The sequence below is a fragment of the Oryctolagus cuniculus genome, chromosome 10, assembly GCF_964237555.1.
Source record: "Oryctolagus cuniculus chromosome 10, mOryCun1.1, whole genome shotgun sequence".
Taxonomy (NCBI): Eukaryota; Metazoa; Chordata; class Mammalia; order Lagomorpha; family Leporidae; genus Oryctolagus; species Oryctolagus cuniculus.
This window is the reverse complement of record NC_091441.1, coordinates 9,459,127-9,473,350: the sequence shown is the minus strand read 5'-3', so window position 1 is coordinate 9,473,350 and position 14,224 is coordinate 9,459,127.

Genomic DNA, 14,224 nt, shown 5'->3' with positions numbered 1-14,224 from the left:
TGTGTGACAGATTTGTTCCTGCCAGTGGGTGAGCCAATCTGCTTTTTGCTTACTGCAGTTTTATTTGCTTGCTGTGTTAATGTTCAGATAAAGCACATTAGAATGGCTGGGCCTAGATATGATAAATATGTGGATCATCAAGGTTCATTTATCATCTTGACAGCCAACGAGTCACAGCCAGCTGCAATTGGACAAAAGCACTTGCCACTATTGAATTGGACTTGAAATCTGTCTGCTATGATTATGAGACTCATCTTGAGTGCCTCTCTTACCCTGATGTTCTTCAGAAACTGGTTGGTGTTAAGGTGAAGTTGTACCAAGTTCAATGGCTGGGCAGTGTGGATGAGGGAAACCTTTTCAAGATTCTTTGGTAACTTGCACATGATTTACTTTCCTATTAGAGCAATAAAATGGCTCTGTAGTCCTGCATTACAATTCTTTTCTATTTCAAAGAAGAAACCAAGAAAAAATTCAGCCACTTATTAACCTGTATTCTCACGTAGCTTAAGCAATTAAGGTAAAGAAAGTAAGAGATAAAGTCAGCTCAGATGTCTGTGGCACTTGCTTGCCCAGTTGTAAGGATTTTGATGCTTTCTAAAGCACACTCCTATTACGTTACTTCTCAGTTTAAAGCCAGTTGATTTGTATCCTTTCTTGAAATCAAGTCCAAGTATTTAAGAAATCATGTACAAGATTAAGTTTTTCCACAGTCTGTTTCTTCATGAATTTCCTGAGTTATATGTTTTATTCACTTTTAATACATTGGGGATATCATTGTGATTTATTATCTGCTCTCTACATACACCTTGGTTTATTTTCCGTTTTTTTCCAATTATTGTTTGACTGGTTTTCTACTTCCTCTTTACCATTTTGAAGAAATTCAAAATCTTATCCCTCGGCTCATCATTATTTGTTCTCAACACACCTTTCTAATTTTTTTCAATTGTCCCCATAGTACTTTATTAATATTTCTTTCATGAATCATATTATTAGACATCTTGTACCATAATATGACCAAAATCCTTGCTGAGAATAGAACAGAATCAGTGCCGCTTTCTCTGTATATATTATCTATAATCTAGTATTGTAAACAAAATAAACTAAAAGACAAGGGAAATTTTCAATGTTATTTCTTAGTTATAAATCATCAAGGCAAGCTCACTGGAGATTTTCATATTTTGTTTCATATCCTAGTTAGTACAGTAGTTAGCATTCTTGTAATATGATTTGATTTTTTTTTCCCTAGGTTCATTTAAGCTAACTCATCTGAAGGCTTTTGTACAGTATGGGGAATTTTCATTAACATGTTCAACTTGAAAACTTTTCAATAAATTTGCATTAAAGCACTTGAAGGCAACTTTCAGTAATCTCTAGCTGGTTACTCACTCCCATTTTTGTCACTTTTAGAAGAGTATTTCTAGTCAACAGAATATTCAATGAGAAATTATAATGAAAAACACAAATTTTCCAACATTATTATGGAATAATTGAGTTCCTCATTAAAAATATAAATAACAGGGCCAGAATTCGTTTAGAATTTGAGCTTTAAAACATTTTACTAATGAAAATCTGTCTTCTGACTGTGACTCTCAGTTCATATTTGAAGTATATTCCAGTTAAAATGTGTACTTATATCTGTGCTGTGTAAATAAAAGTGTCCTTAAAGAGCAAGTGTATGTAAATTTGCATTTTAGAAGACGCAGTGAATAAAGGAGTAGCCCACTTTTCCCTTTTATGCTTCTATAGTAATAAGAATAATACATGCTCAGTAAAGGTAAACTTTAGGTAATATTAATAAACCATTATGTAACATAGTCACAAAACAAAAAAATTAATTTCACATCAAACATTGTGCAAGGATGTAAAGCAAAGACAAGTTGGTAACAAAGTAAAATTCACTTACTAACAAAGACATATTTAAAGGTATAGATGAACAACTGATTTATGAGCAATTTTCCCAAAATAAGATTTATGAATGAATAACGACATTCATAAAGGCCATAAAGAGAAAAGGTGTCTGATTCTTCATGGGGTGTTGTTTTAGTGGAAGAACAGTTACTTCGTGCAAATAAAGAGTCATATTTGATACCAAAACTACCCATATGGCTTAATGCATGGTCCCAACTTTTTTCTCAAAGGACTACATTAGAGAAATAAATAAAAAGAGTTATATTCTTCTAGTTAGTGATAATGAAAATATTTTGGTTGACATCATAATAAAATATTTACTAAAAACTTGCCATTGGTAAGAATGAGAAAACAAATGACAAGGCTAATATTGCTTCCTATTGATCATCTTCACCCCTTTTGATCCAAAACTCTTTCCCCATCACATAAGTAAGTTAGATTTTATCAAATTCCTCTGGTGGAACGGCCATGGTTTATCAAAGAGCAGCAATGTCAACATTCCCATAATTAGTCAGGTCTTCCTAAATTGATTTACACTTCATTTGAATTCCATTTCCAACTTTTTATCATTTTATATTTGCTGCATCTTCATGTTTGTTGATTGATTTCCTCTTTGGGTTCTCTTGCATTGTAAAATACCAAACAGGCTTATAAATGGGAGATACATGGGGCACAAATACACACTTTCTTGGCTGTGCATGGACTGAATAACAAGTGCATGGGGTCCCTCACCAACTGCACAAAAGAAGGGACATGACTGGACCCTGATCATGTCTGTGATTCACAGAGTGACAGGTGCACTGAAGAGCAGGCAGCACGTTTGTATTTTATGAGATTACTCACAATGAATATACTGTTCTAACTGAAATGCTGCAGAGGGACTGGTGTGGTTGAACTAAACAATGGTAACTAAAATGTGTGCATACAGGAAACATCTTTAAACTACTGAATGAAAACTGCATTTGTCAACTTAGAATTGTGCATCTGGCGAAATTATTTATTTCAGATGAACAAAAACTTTGCAAGCTAAAAGAAAATGGAAAAATATGCTGTAAGTATTGTAAAGAAAGTAAATGCAATCAACTGGTAACTCTACACTTTGTGAAACATCATTAAGAAAGTAAGACCACATATTGACTCTTCTTGTAAAACAGCTACAGCGAAGACAACTTACGCCCACCATATTTTAAGTATAAGCAATGTAACATGAACTTTTCAGGAAGACAGAAAATGATACCATATGGAAATCCGGATCTAAGGAGAAACAAAGAGACAGTGGAAGCAGGCATTTGGCTTAGTGGTTAACATGCATGCATTTCACATCAGAGGATATAGATTCACTTCCAGGCTCTAACTCCTAAGTCCAGGAGAATAACAAGATATTAAATAATAAGCTTATTGAAAATGAGATTATTACATGATCTCAACAATTCAGTTTTAAAAAGATAGAGTACCATATTAATTTAAAAAGCCAAAAAACTATTGGAAATCCAATTTAAATAAAATGACAGTCATAAGTGAAAAGTGTAAGGATTATAGAATTTATATCCCACAAATATTAATCGAATCAAAACTGAAGTGACTATACTAACATAAGACAAACTGGGTTTCAAAATAAGAACCATTAAGAGGGATAGGGAGGCCGGCGCCACGCCTCAATAGGCTAACCCTCTGCCTGCGGCACCAGCACACCGGGTTCTAGTCCCGGTCGTGGCGCCGGATTCTGTCCCGGTTGCTCCTCTTCCAGGCCAGCTCTCTGCTGTGGCCCGGGAGTGCAGTGGAGGATGGCCCAAGTACTTGGGCCCTGCACCCCATGGGAGACCAGGAGAAGCACCTGGCTCCTGGCTTCGGATCAGCACAGTGTGCCAGCTGCAGCGCGCCGGCTGCAGCGGCCATTGCGGGTGAACTAATGGAAAAAGGAAGACCTTCTTCTCTCTCTCTCTCTCTCTCTCTCTCTCTCTCACTGTCCATTCTGCCTATCAAAGAGAAAAAGGGGGGGGGATAGTGATATGCTAAGGTAAATTAACCAAAATGCCTTAGCAATTTTAGATATGTATACCCCTAATGTTAAAGTTTCAAAGTGTATGCAGCAAAACCAGAGAGAGCTAGGGAAAAAAAACCTCATAAATAGGGGCACATATTTAAATTTAATAATTGATAGTCAAGTACATAGAAAGTAAGTAGGAATAGAGAAGACTCAGAAAATCCTTTCTTTTTTTTTTTTTTTTTTTTTTTTTTTGGTTTGTGTGTGTGTGTGTGTGTGTTTTAACTTTTATTTAATGAATATAAATTTCCAAAGTACAGCTTATGGATTACAATAGCTTCCCCCTCATAACGTCCCTCCCACCCGCAACCCTCCCCTTTCCCTCTCCCTCCCCCCTTCCATTCACATCAAGATTCATTTTCAATTCTCTTTATATACAGAAGATCAGTTTAGCATATATTAAGTAAAGATTTCAACAGTTTGCACCCACATAGAAACACAAAGTGAAAAATACTGGTTGAGTACTAGTTATAGCATTAAATCACAATGTACAGCACATTAAGGACAGAGATCCTACATGAGGAGTAAGTGCACAGTGACCTAAAACTCAACTTGACCTCATTGACATTTACAGAAAGCTCAATTGAATAAGATCAGAATATATCTTTTTTTCAAGTGTGTGGCTAATTTACTGCATTGGAACATATTACAGGCCAAAATTTCTCTCAGTAAAGTTAAAGGAAGAAAATTTTCCAAGCCATTGTATGCCTACACATAAAGTTAAAATATAAATCTACAACAAGAAAACAGGAAAATCACAAAACATTGGAAAATTTAACAGCACACTTTCAAATAATGGCTAAAGAAAGAATCCAGAGCCGGCGCCGTGGCTCAATAGGCTAATCCTCCACCTCGCGGCGCCGGCACACCGGGTTCTAGTCCCGGTTGGGGCGCCGGATTCTGTCCCGGTTGCCCCTCTTCCAGGCCAGCTCTCTGCTATGGCCAGGGAGTGCAGTGGAGGATGGCCCAGGTGCTTGGGCCCTGCACCCCATGGGAGACCAGGAAAAGCACCTGGATCCTGGCTCCTGCCAACGGATCAGCGCGGTGCGCCGGCTGCAGCGGTGGCCATTGGAGGGTGAACCAACGGCAAAGGAAGACCTTTCTCTCTCTGTCTCTCTCTCTCACTGTCCACTCTGCCTGTCAAAAAAAAAAAAAAAAAAAAAAAAAAAAAAGAAAGAATCCAAATACTTTTTCGTCTTGAAGATAAACGAAAATACAAATACAAAATATTTTGAATGTATAAAAAGGATGATTACATGGCAATGTGAAGTATTAAAATTTTATATATAATATAAAGAGCCACCTTTCTAAAAAGATCTATATTAATCAACATGCAACTTCATTTTTTAAATGTAAAATTTTAATTTTTATTATTTATTTGAAAGGCAAGGGGAGAAAGAGAGAGAGAAAAAGAGAGAGATTTTACTTCCACTAGTTCACTTCCCAAATGCTCTGATCCACTTCTCAACAGTTGGAACTGGGCCAGGTTGAAGCAAGGATCCCAGACGCCATCTGGGTCTCCCACATGAGCAAAAGGGACTGAAGAATCTGAGCCATCACTTGCCGCCTCCCAGGATTAGCCAGGACCTGGAATCGAAATGGAGCCAGGACTCAAACCAGGCGCCCCAATATGGACTATGGGCATCCCACGTGACATTTTAATGTCCATGACAAATGTCCCATTCCCAGAACCATCTTTAGTTAATCTCATATTTTACATTAAGATGCTAGAAATATTATATAAAATGAAACCCAATAGAAAAGAAATGGCGAGGATTAGCAGAAGCCAGTGAAATAGAAAGCTGACGAAACAATGAGAAAAGCAAAAACTTAAAACAACAATGTCTTTTAAAATAGCCTCAAGCTTCATTGACGTCCTGGCCACTCCCCAGATTAATTTTTTTAAAAAAGAAAGGAGGCATAAGCTGTCAATACCAACAAGAATGAAGGAAGATGCATCACTAGAGGTTACAAACAAATTAATGATAAATTGAAAATATTATAAAAATTTTAGGAAACTAGACCCGTTTTTTTATAAATAGAATAACACAGTGTAATCATGTGGGTTTTTCAGGAGCGTATATGTGTTTGGTATTTCACATTCATCAAACACAATTCATCATGTTAACATTCTTCCAGCAAATACCAATAGATAATCTCCTGAATATTCAGTACCCTTTCATGAAAAAACTCTCATCAAATTAAAAATAAAATGGAATTTACTAAACCCGAAAAAACTACAGCTCAAAATTATACTTAATGTTGAAAAATTGAACACTTTCCCCCTAAAAAGCATGAATAAGAAACAAGATTTCACACTAATCTACTTCTTCCTTAGTTTGCATTGTTTTGGATGTTATAGACAGTGCACTTTTATATATGTAAGTAAACACACTCACACTCAAATACAACAGGTTTTCAAAAAGATCATGAAAAACTATTCATGGCTTTCAAAAACTTTTTGCACCAAAATACACTTATATTCTAATTCCATTTCCAAGAATAAATGTCTTTTTTTTTTAATTTGACAAGTAGAGTAATAGAAAAGTGAGAGAGAAAGATACAGAGAGAAAGGTCTTCCTTCTGTTGGTTCACTCCCCAAATGGCCACAACAGCCGGCGCTGCACCAATCCGAAGCCAGGAGCCAGGTGCCTCTTCCTGGTCTCCCATGCAGGTGCAGGGCCCAGGCACTTGGTCCATACTCCACTGCCCTCCTGGGCCACAGCAGAGAGCTGGACTGGAAGAGGAGCAACCGGGATTAGAACCTGGTGCCCATATGGGATGCCGGCGCCGCAGGCGGAGGATTAACCAAGCACCAGCCCCAGGAATAAATGTCTTTATTCACACATGAAGCAATAATGTATATAGAAATACCTAAGGAGTTGACAAGGAAGTTAAAGAACTTATGTATGATTTTAAAGTGTCAAATGATAGATTATCATAAAAATTTAATTAATAAACAATGGGAATTGAAATTAAAATAACAATAATATTTTAAAATATGAAACGTGAACAAGAAGTCTAACAAAGTGTATTCAAGATAAGTATCCAGAAAATTATGTTTCTCAGGAGAAAGGTACCTAAGCATAGCCATGTATCAAAAGACTTAATATTTTAAATAGTAATTTTTGCTAATAAAATTGAATGGACTAATTTTTACTGATGAGGTAATTATAAAATTACTATGAGGCAAAGTGCCTGTGGTATTAAAGCACTTTTTAAAAATATTTCAACATTTATTAGAAACTAAAGCAATTAAGACATTGTAATATTGATTCAAGGCTAGACATATAATTCAACTGGATAAGAATGTCGCATATATTCTAAATCAACTATGCTGATTATGTTTAAAGAACTTCTTGAAGAATCCCCAGAGAACAGAAACATTGGACCAAGAGAAAAATATGACTTCTACTTGTAGGAAATAAAATAACAAAAATAAAAAGAACAGCAATAGAGCAGAAAAAAAATCCAGAATAAAAGCATGGAATGGTAATGAGACAGAAAATGGGAAATGAAGACATGAATATGAGAATGACAGGTATTCATATAAAGAGAGAGATTGACAAGAAGCAGAATCTTAATAGCTGAGAACTTACCGAACATAATGGAAAAAAATCATATACATCTTCCAAAAATGCAGAGAGAAGGATACCCTTAAACATGGAGAATTCCTTTAGATGTAAATTTTCTTTACAAAAAGATCTCAAAATGACCATTTAAAAACAGTCTTAATGCCAGAAAAACATATTTTGGAGTATAACTGAAGTAGATGAGTGGTCCCTTTGAAGCAGAGGACTTTTTGTTTTAAAGAGCTTTGAGAGAAAAACTAGAACAACGAAGAATATAGCAACCCAGACTTTAAAAGTAGCAAAGTACCACAAAGAATATGTGTAGAAACTTCAACTCAAAGCTTGATTATACACATTCTGTTAATTTGCAAAAGCTAGCCATGATGTGGCTTAAGCAAGTTTTGATAGCCAAAAGACTGCAGTAACATAAATCACATGGTCTCACAGGAATTTAATTATACTAGTCCATCAGTCAGGGTCCCAGCACGGTTCCAGGAAGAAACTGCACAAGGAAAACAGCTTAAGTAGAAAGAATTTTAATACACCAGGTTTATAGTAGAGGTTGGTACTTGAGAGAATTCAAGGGTCAGGTTGAATCTATTTTAGATTTAAAGAATGATAGCTCCTGTTGCAGCTATTTCATTCCTGCAGACACAAAGCAGAAATAGCACTAGACAATTTCGGAAATGCACAAAAGGTGGCCCAATGAAATTTCATTTACAAAATGGGTTAGGCGGCTTATCTGTGCCCACTGACCAGAGCTCGCTGTTGCCTGATTTGGTGCATCAATTCTTGTAAACTCCTGCCTTCCTACCTGGTCGCTGTGTGATCTTAGATTAGTTAATCCATCTTGCTTTGCCTCAGATTCCTCATCTGTGTAATAAAACCAGTGATGCTTCTTGCCTCATGGTTTTGAATTGAAATTTAGCTGAGCTAAAATGTAAAATTCTTAAAATATCTTTGCATTTTTTTAAAAAAATGTTGAGGTTGGTTAACCAAATGTCTGACAATGTTGAGGGCCGAGAACTCATTCTTAAATGGCTTTTTAAAAATTAAAGTGAAAAATAAACAACTTACTACTTGTCCCATTCACCTCCATTCGAGCTTTTCTTTTCATCCAGCAAATGAAAGCACCCCTTTCACTTCTTGATTTCCATGACCCAACTTATTCATGGAAAACTTTATGTTCATTTGCTTGTTCTTAATGTAAGCTCATGTTCATGTAAATGAATCACTTATCTTTGTACAAGAGAATGAGATAATTATTTCTGATAGAAGTAATACTACTTCAGTCTCTCAAAGGCAACAATTCTCTGCTCATTGATCCATGACCCAATCACACTTTAGGGAGGATAAAAGATTTATATTGTTTGATTCAAATTTTAGATACCAAACCAATGAAAATATGTTTCTCAAAGAGACATCAAATTTCATATGGTGCAGTACACATTTTACTAAACTGAAGTTCAGCAATGCGAGCGGACTTAGTGACAAGGTCAAGACTGAAACGTTCTGAGGCTGCTGTTCTTACCAAAAGCACCCAACAACCAAGGTTAAGATTTACAAACCCAGGTTCCACCAGGAAAGCAGTCACCTCAGCTGTCCTGAAACCGAAGCTGCATCTTCTCCATGTAAAATGACTTCTTGATTAAAAAAAAAAAAAAAGGTAAGTTGTTTAGTGTATACAAACACACACACACACACACACACACACACACACAATACTGCGAGTTCTTCCTTACAAGTGGGAACTAAAATTTAAAAAACAAAAAAGAACAAAAAGAAAAGAAAGGTCTGTGTGAATCGGTATTGCTGAAAATATAGTTTTGTAAAACTTTGTTTTATAACTTTATCAAACCAATGTTATGCTTCTATAGTTCTAATCATCTGTGATTACTTTAAAATGTACTATATATGGGTGAAATGGTCATTTTTCCATTCAATTATTGTTTATAGCCATTGTCGATATTCCTTCTAAACTAGGGTCTTTGTGCTTTTTACTTGTTAAAATTCTTACTCAGCAAATTATAAGCCCTTTTGCTGTAACGTAACTTTAAAATATGTTATTTCAAAAACTAAAAAAAGACAGAAAGAAAGGGAGAAGAAAAGAAGGTGAGAGGGAGAGAGGGCATGGGAGACAGGGAGGGAGGAAGGCAATATCTTTATGTTCTTAGAACTGCATCTACAAATCCCATTGAATCTGTTAAAAACTAGTTAAAAACTAAAATTAAAAAATTATTTATATACAAAGAAAATATTCATACACATTCAATAGAAGTAAGCCATGTTCAATGCAGAGTGATGCAGAGAGAGCATTCCAAGTACCACGACTGAGTGCTAATTTCTCCAAAGACTATAATGCCAACATCGACAGTCCTGGTTCCATAAGGCACTGCCCCCAGTCCTCACAAGGCATGCAAAGATGTGTCTGGGGTTTGTGCCTGGAGTTTCCAGCACCATGAGCTGGGAGGTGAGGAGAGAACTTCCTGAGGTTTTCTCTGGATATTTTTTACGGGCTGTAGCAGGTGTCAGCCAAAGGAGCTGGTTTACATAGAGTCAGTGAGTACAGCTCTGGGGCTCACGCCCAGAACTCCCACAGCTGCAGGATCCAGGGGGTTTGCTCTCTGCCCAGAAAGTTGCCCTGCCTCTGGCTCTGGTCATTGCTAGTAGCAGCAAAAACAGATCAGCTGTGCAAACCAATGGAGACCTGCACTCCATGATGTAGAGAAGGGGAGTGAGGCAACGTGGCATCCCTCCTCAGAGAAGTAAACTTAATAAAAAACGTGTGCAAGACTGAAACATTATATGAAAGCTAAAAACTAAAAGTACTGATGAAAGAGATGGAAGAAAACCTGTTTTATTCATCATCTTAGTTCTCTGTATGTCTTGTGTTCATACATGTCTTAGTCCATTTCCTGCCGCTGTAAAAGAACACCTGGCTAGTTCTTTTTGGTCCAAGATCTGCTAAAACTAATTATGACAGAAATCAGAATGTAGGAATTAACAGTAATTGACTAAGACGGAACCTTTGGGGAAGGTGGAAATATTCTATATCTTGAGTTGCTAATTGCTATGCAAATGTATGTTATGGCTAGGCACTAAAAGAAATGGCAAAAAATCACTGCCTCCATTTTTTCCCTCAGTATTAGTTGTAGATATGTCAATTAATGACCATGCTTAAAAGACTTTTCATATTCTAATAAATTTAATGGATGTTCAGAAATGCTATTACTATATTGGTCTAGAACATGAAGACATTTCAGTAAAAGGTACTACTAAGTAAAATTTTATATTATACTCTCTGCCTCTGTAATAAATTTTGAGTCTTTATATTTGAAATAAAACTCTACACACAGTAGAACATATAGCAATCTAACCTAAAGGTGTTGATAATGCATATTAATTCCTAATAATCTTGTAATCAATTGTAATGATCAGTTTACTGATGAAGCTAAAATGAGTTATTCTTAAAGCATTAACTATTGTTCTAGTAAGCTTAATAAAATTTTACTAGAGTCCAAAGGTAAATGTTAATTTATATATCACTCATGAAAGTAATTTAATTAAATTAGCATTGAAATTTAACTTATTGGTGTTAACATTACTGATTATAAATCTCAGTTGAAATAAATTTGTGAGATAGTGACAATTAAGCAGGTCAATGATGGTGCTCATATACTAATGATATAGGATACCTTTCAGCTGTGATAAAATATCACATTAAGAGTTCTATTAGCTTTCATGGATTTTAAACAATATGAATTATTTCTCAAGATTGTATTATGTTCAATATACTATGATGTATGATCATTAACCAAGACTTTTTGATAAATAATTTTAAATGCTTCATTTCAATGCCTATTATTTAATCCTTAATTCCAGTTTCTAAATGTATTACTAAGTAACAAAGAATAAGGTAAAAACTGCACTTTTATTAAAACTATTTAAAAATATCTGATGCCCCAATACGTTAGAATGGTCATGATCTTTAACCTGTAAAAATTTAGAAATGAAACTAGATTATGAATTTTATATGTGAAGCTAATTTCAGGAGATAATTTTCAGGAGATTTTCTTGGGAACTGCAGTTTTTGCTCTTCAAGGTATAAACAATTCAGTAAACTGTACTGTATTATGGAGAGTAGTCGTTACTTAAAATTGACAGGTTATAAATTTTCAAACATTATATACTTCATTAATTGACACATTTTTGTGTTTAGATTATGTTCAACATGTTTAAAATATGTATACATTGTGGAATGCCTAAATCAAGTTAATTAGCGTGGGAATTATCCTATCTACTTATGAATATTTGTGGCGGAAACACTTAAAATTTTCTCTCTTAGTAATTTTTAAGAATACAATATGCTAGTATTAAAAGTAGTCACCATTATAAATGTTAAACATATCTGCAAAATACAATCACAGAAGCATCTTGACTAGCACTTGACCAAACAATGAGGCTCCTATTAACTTGGCCTTGCCAAACTGACACCCAAAATGAGTCGTCACAATCACATAAACACACGTGTACTTGGAGGTTCTCAATACATGTCCACAGTTAACGGAGACACTGTATTTTAAGAAAACCAGTGCCTTAAAGTTCAGGTCCATCAACCTCTTTTATTATTTGTCTACTATCTCCACTTTCAAGAATATAGAGTGATTAAAGTTTTAAATTTTCACTTACCATATCTTAATCAGCAGTTCTGGGTCAAAATTATTTGGATTTTCCATAATGGGTGGCTAGAACAAGCTCTCCATTTGACTATCTCAGTATGTTGATCCAGTCCATAGAAGTTACTTTAACAATCCTGGTGCTAGAACAAATCAATATTGAAACTAGCTGTATCAGTCAAGGACCTACCTCTATTTTATTAATGTAGCCATCCTCTACAGAAATTCCCAATTTTTAGACTTGTCCTGTACTTGGAAAAATTATGCTTTTTTCCGAAGTTTAATCTTCACCTGCCAACTACAACCTTTCCAGTCTTACCTAATCTGAAATCACCCCTCTATATTACATGGTCATTTTTTGTTCTGTTTGTAACTAAATTATTGCCATTGACTTTTGCCATATTGAAATGGCTCCCAACTTTAGGAAACAACCTCCCTTGACCTCCATCTCTAATTCTCAATTCTCTGCTGAATTCACGTCCTGCCTCCCCTTTTCTCTGTATCCACTCCAATCAGGCTTTTATCTCTAACACTGACGAAAATTGTTCTTGCAGAAGTCTTAAATGACTTCCACATGGCCAAATCCAAATCAGACTTTATCTCATTAACCAATCAGCAATGCAGAACAGAAGATCATGCCTTCTTCTTTCAAACCCATTTCCTCCAGGAAAACACACTCTTGATTTTCCTCCTGAAACACTGGCGTTTTAATTTTTACTCTTCGAGGATTTGTCATCTTACAGAACGCTAAATGTCAGTCTTTGTACTATTTAACTCCTCTATTTCTTCTCCCTTCATGGGTAATCTTGTATTGTCAGATCAGCTTAAATTTCAGATATAAATGAAATGCATACTGAATACTCTATGAGAAGGAAAAGATGAACACCATGGCTGAAGCTGTTCCATTTCTACTTGGCTAGCTGGGAAACAATGTAAGACCTCAATCAAATATTTTCTTACGTCTACTAAAAATATCTCTTGGTAAACGTAGTGATAATATTTACTAGGGGAAAAATAATGGGAATTCCTAATGTATAATAAGTTTCCAGCAGAAGATAGCAGGTCTGAAAAGATTATTTATTGCATAAGCAAATTGAACATTATGGATTTATAGGGAAATTGTTGGATGAAAAATGTCAAGTAAACTGCATAATTCATAGGTTGCAGATGATGGGTTTTAGATGAGAATGTCCCACAATGAAAATGTCTTTCTCTATGACAAATAACTATACATCCAATGCTAAAATACCTGCAAATAAATTGCATCTAAAACAAAAATCTTGGAAATTACTTTGCCAAGAGTGATTTCAGGTGGCTTCAAACTTTTCCAAGTAATATGTTTTCAGTAATTAGTTGTGATCCTTTTATTATTAGTGAAGTTTGATATTGAGTAATTTCCACCAATTTCCTGAGTCTGATTTTAAAATTCAGTCCTTGCGTATCACTCCCATACTTATTTTTCAGCTCAAACCCTTTCATCAAAACCCAGAATCAATTGCTTAATTCATTTGGCTGTCCAAGGACCCTTCCATTTCAGCATTTTAAGAGTGTTACTTTGAGAACAGATCATGGGTCCTTTCTCATTTCAATGAATGTTCATTCCATTCACCCACTACTAGGACAAAAAACTCAAGTTCAGAATTCAGTCATGACATAACATATGTGCAAATTGCCTCAATCTCTAGTCTGAAGCATTGTGATTTCTCTCTACCTGACCTTCCTGTTTTTCTCCTTATTTTAGTAAGGTACACATTACTCGTGGAGCACCCACTGTGTCTCTTGTCCTCCTTACGATCAAATCCCCCAATAGCTTTCCAGCTCGTTTAGAATAGTTCTTCATGCCCAATAGGATGTACTTGCTATGACCACCTGGTGCCTCCATTACCAGCTGTCCTGCTGCTCACGCATGCAATCCCTTGGATCTACAAACACTGACCTCCCAGAGTTCCTTGAAAACACTTAGCTGGTTCACAAACTCAGTGTCTGCCTATGATGCTTCCTGCACCTGCCACATTCTTCTCTCA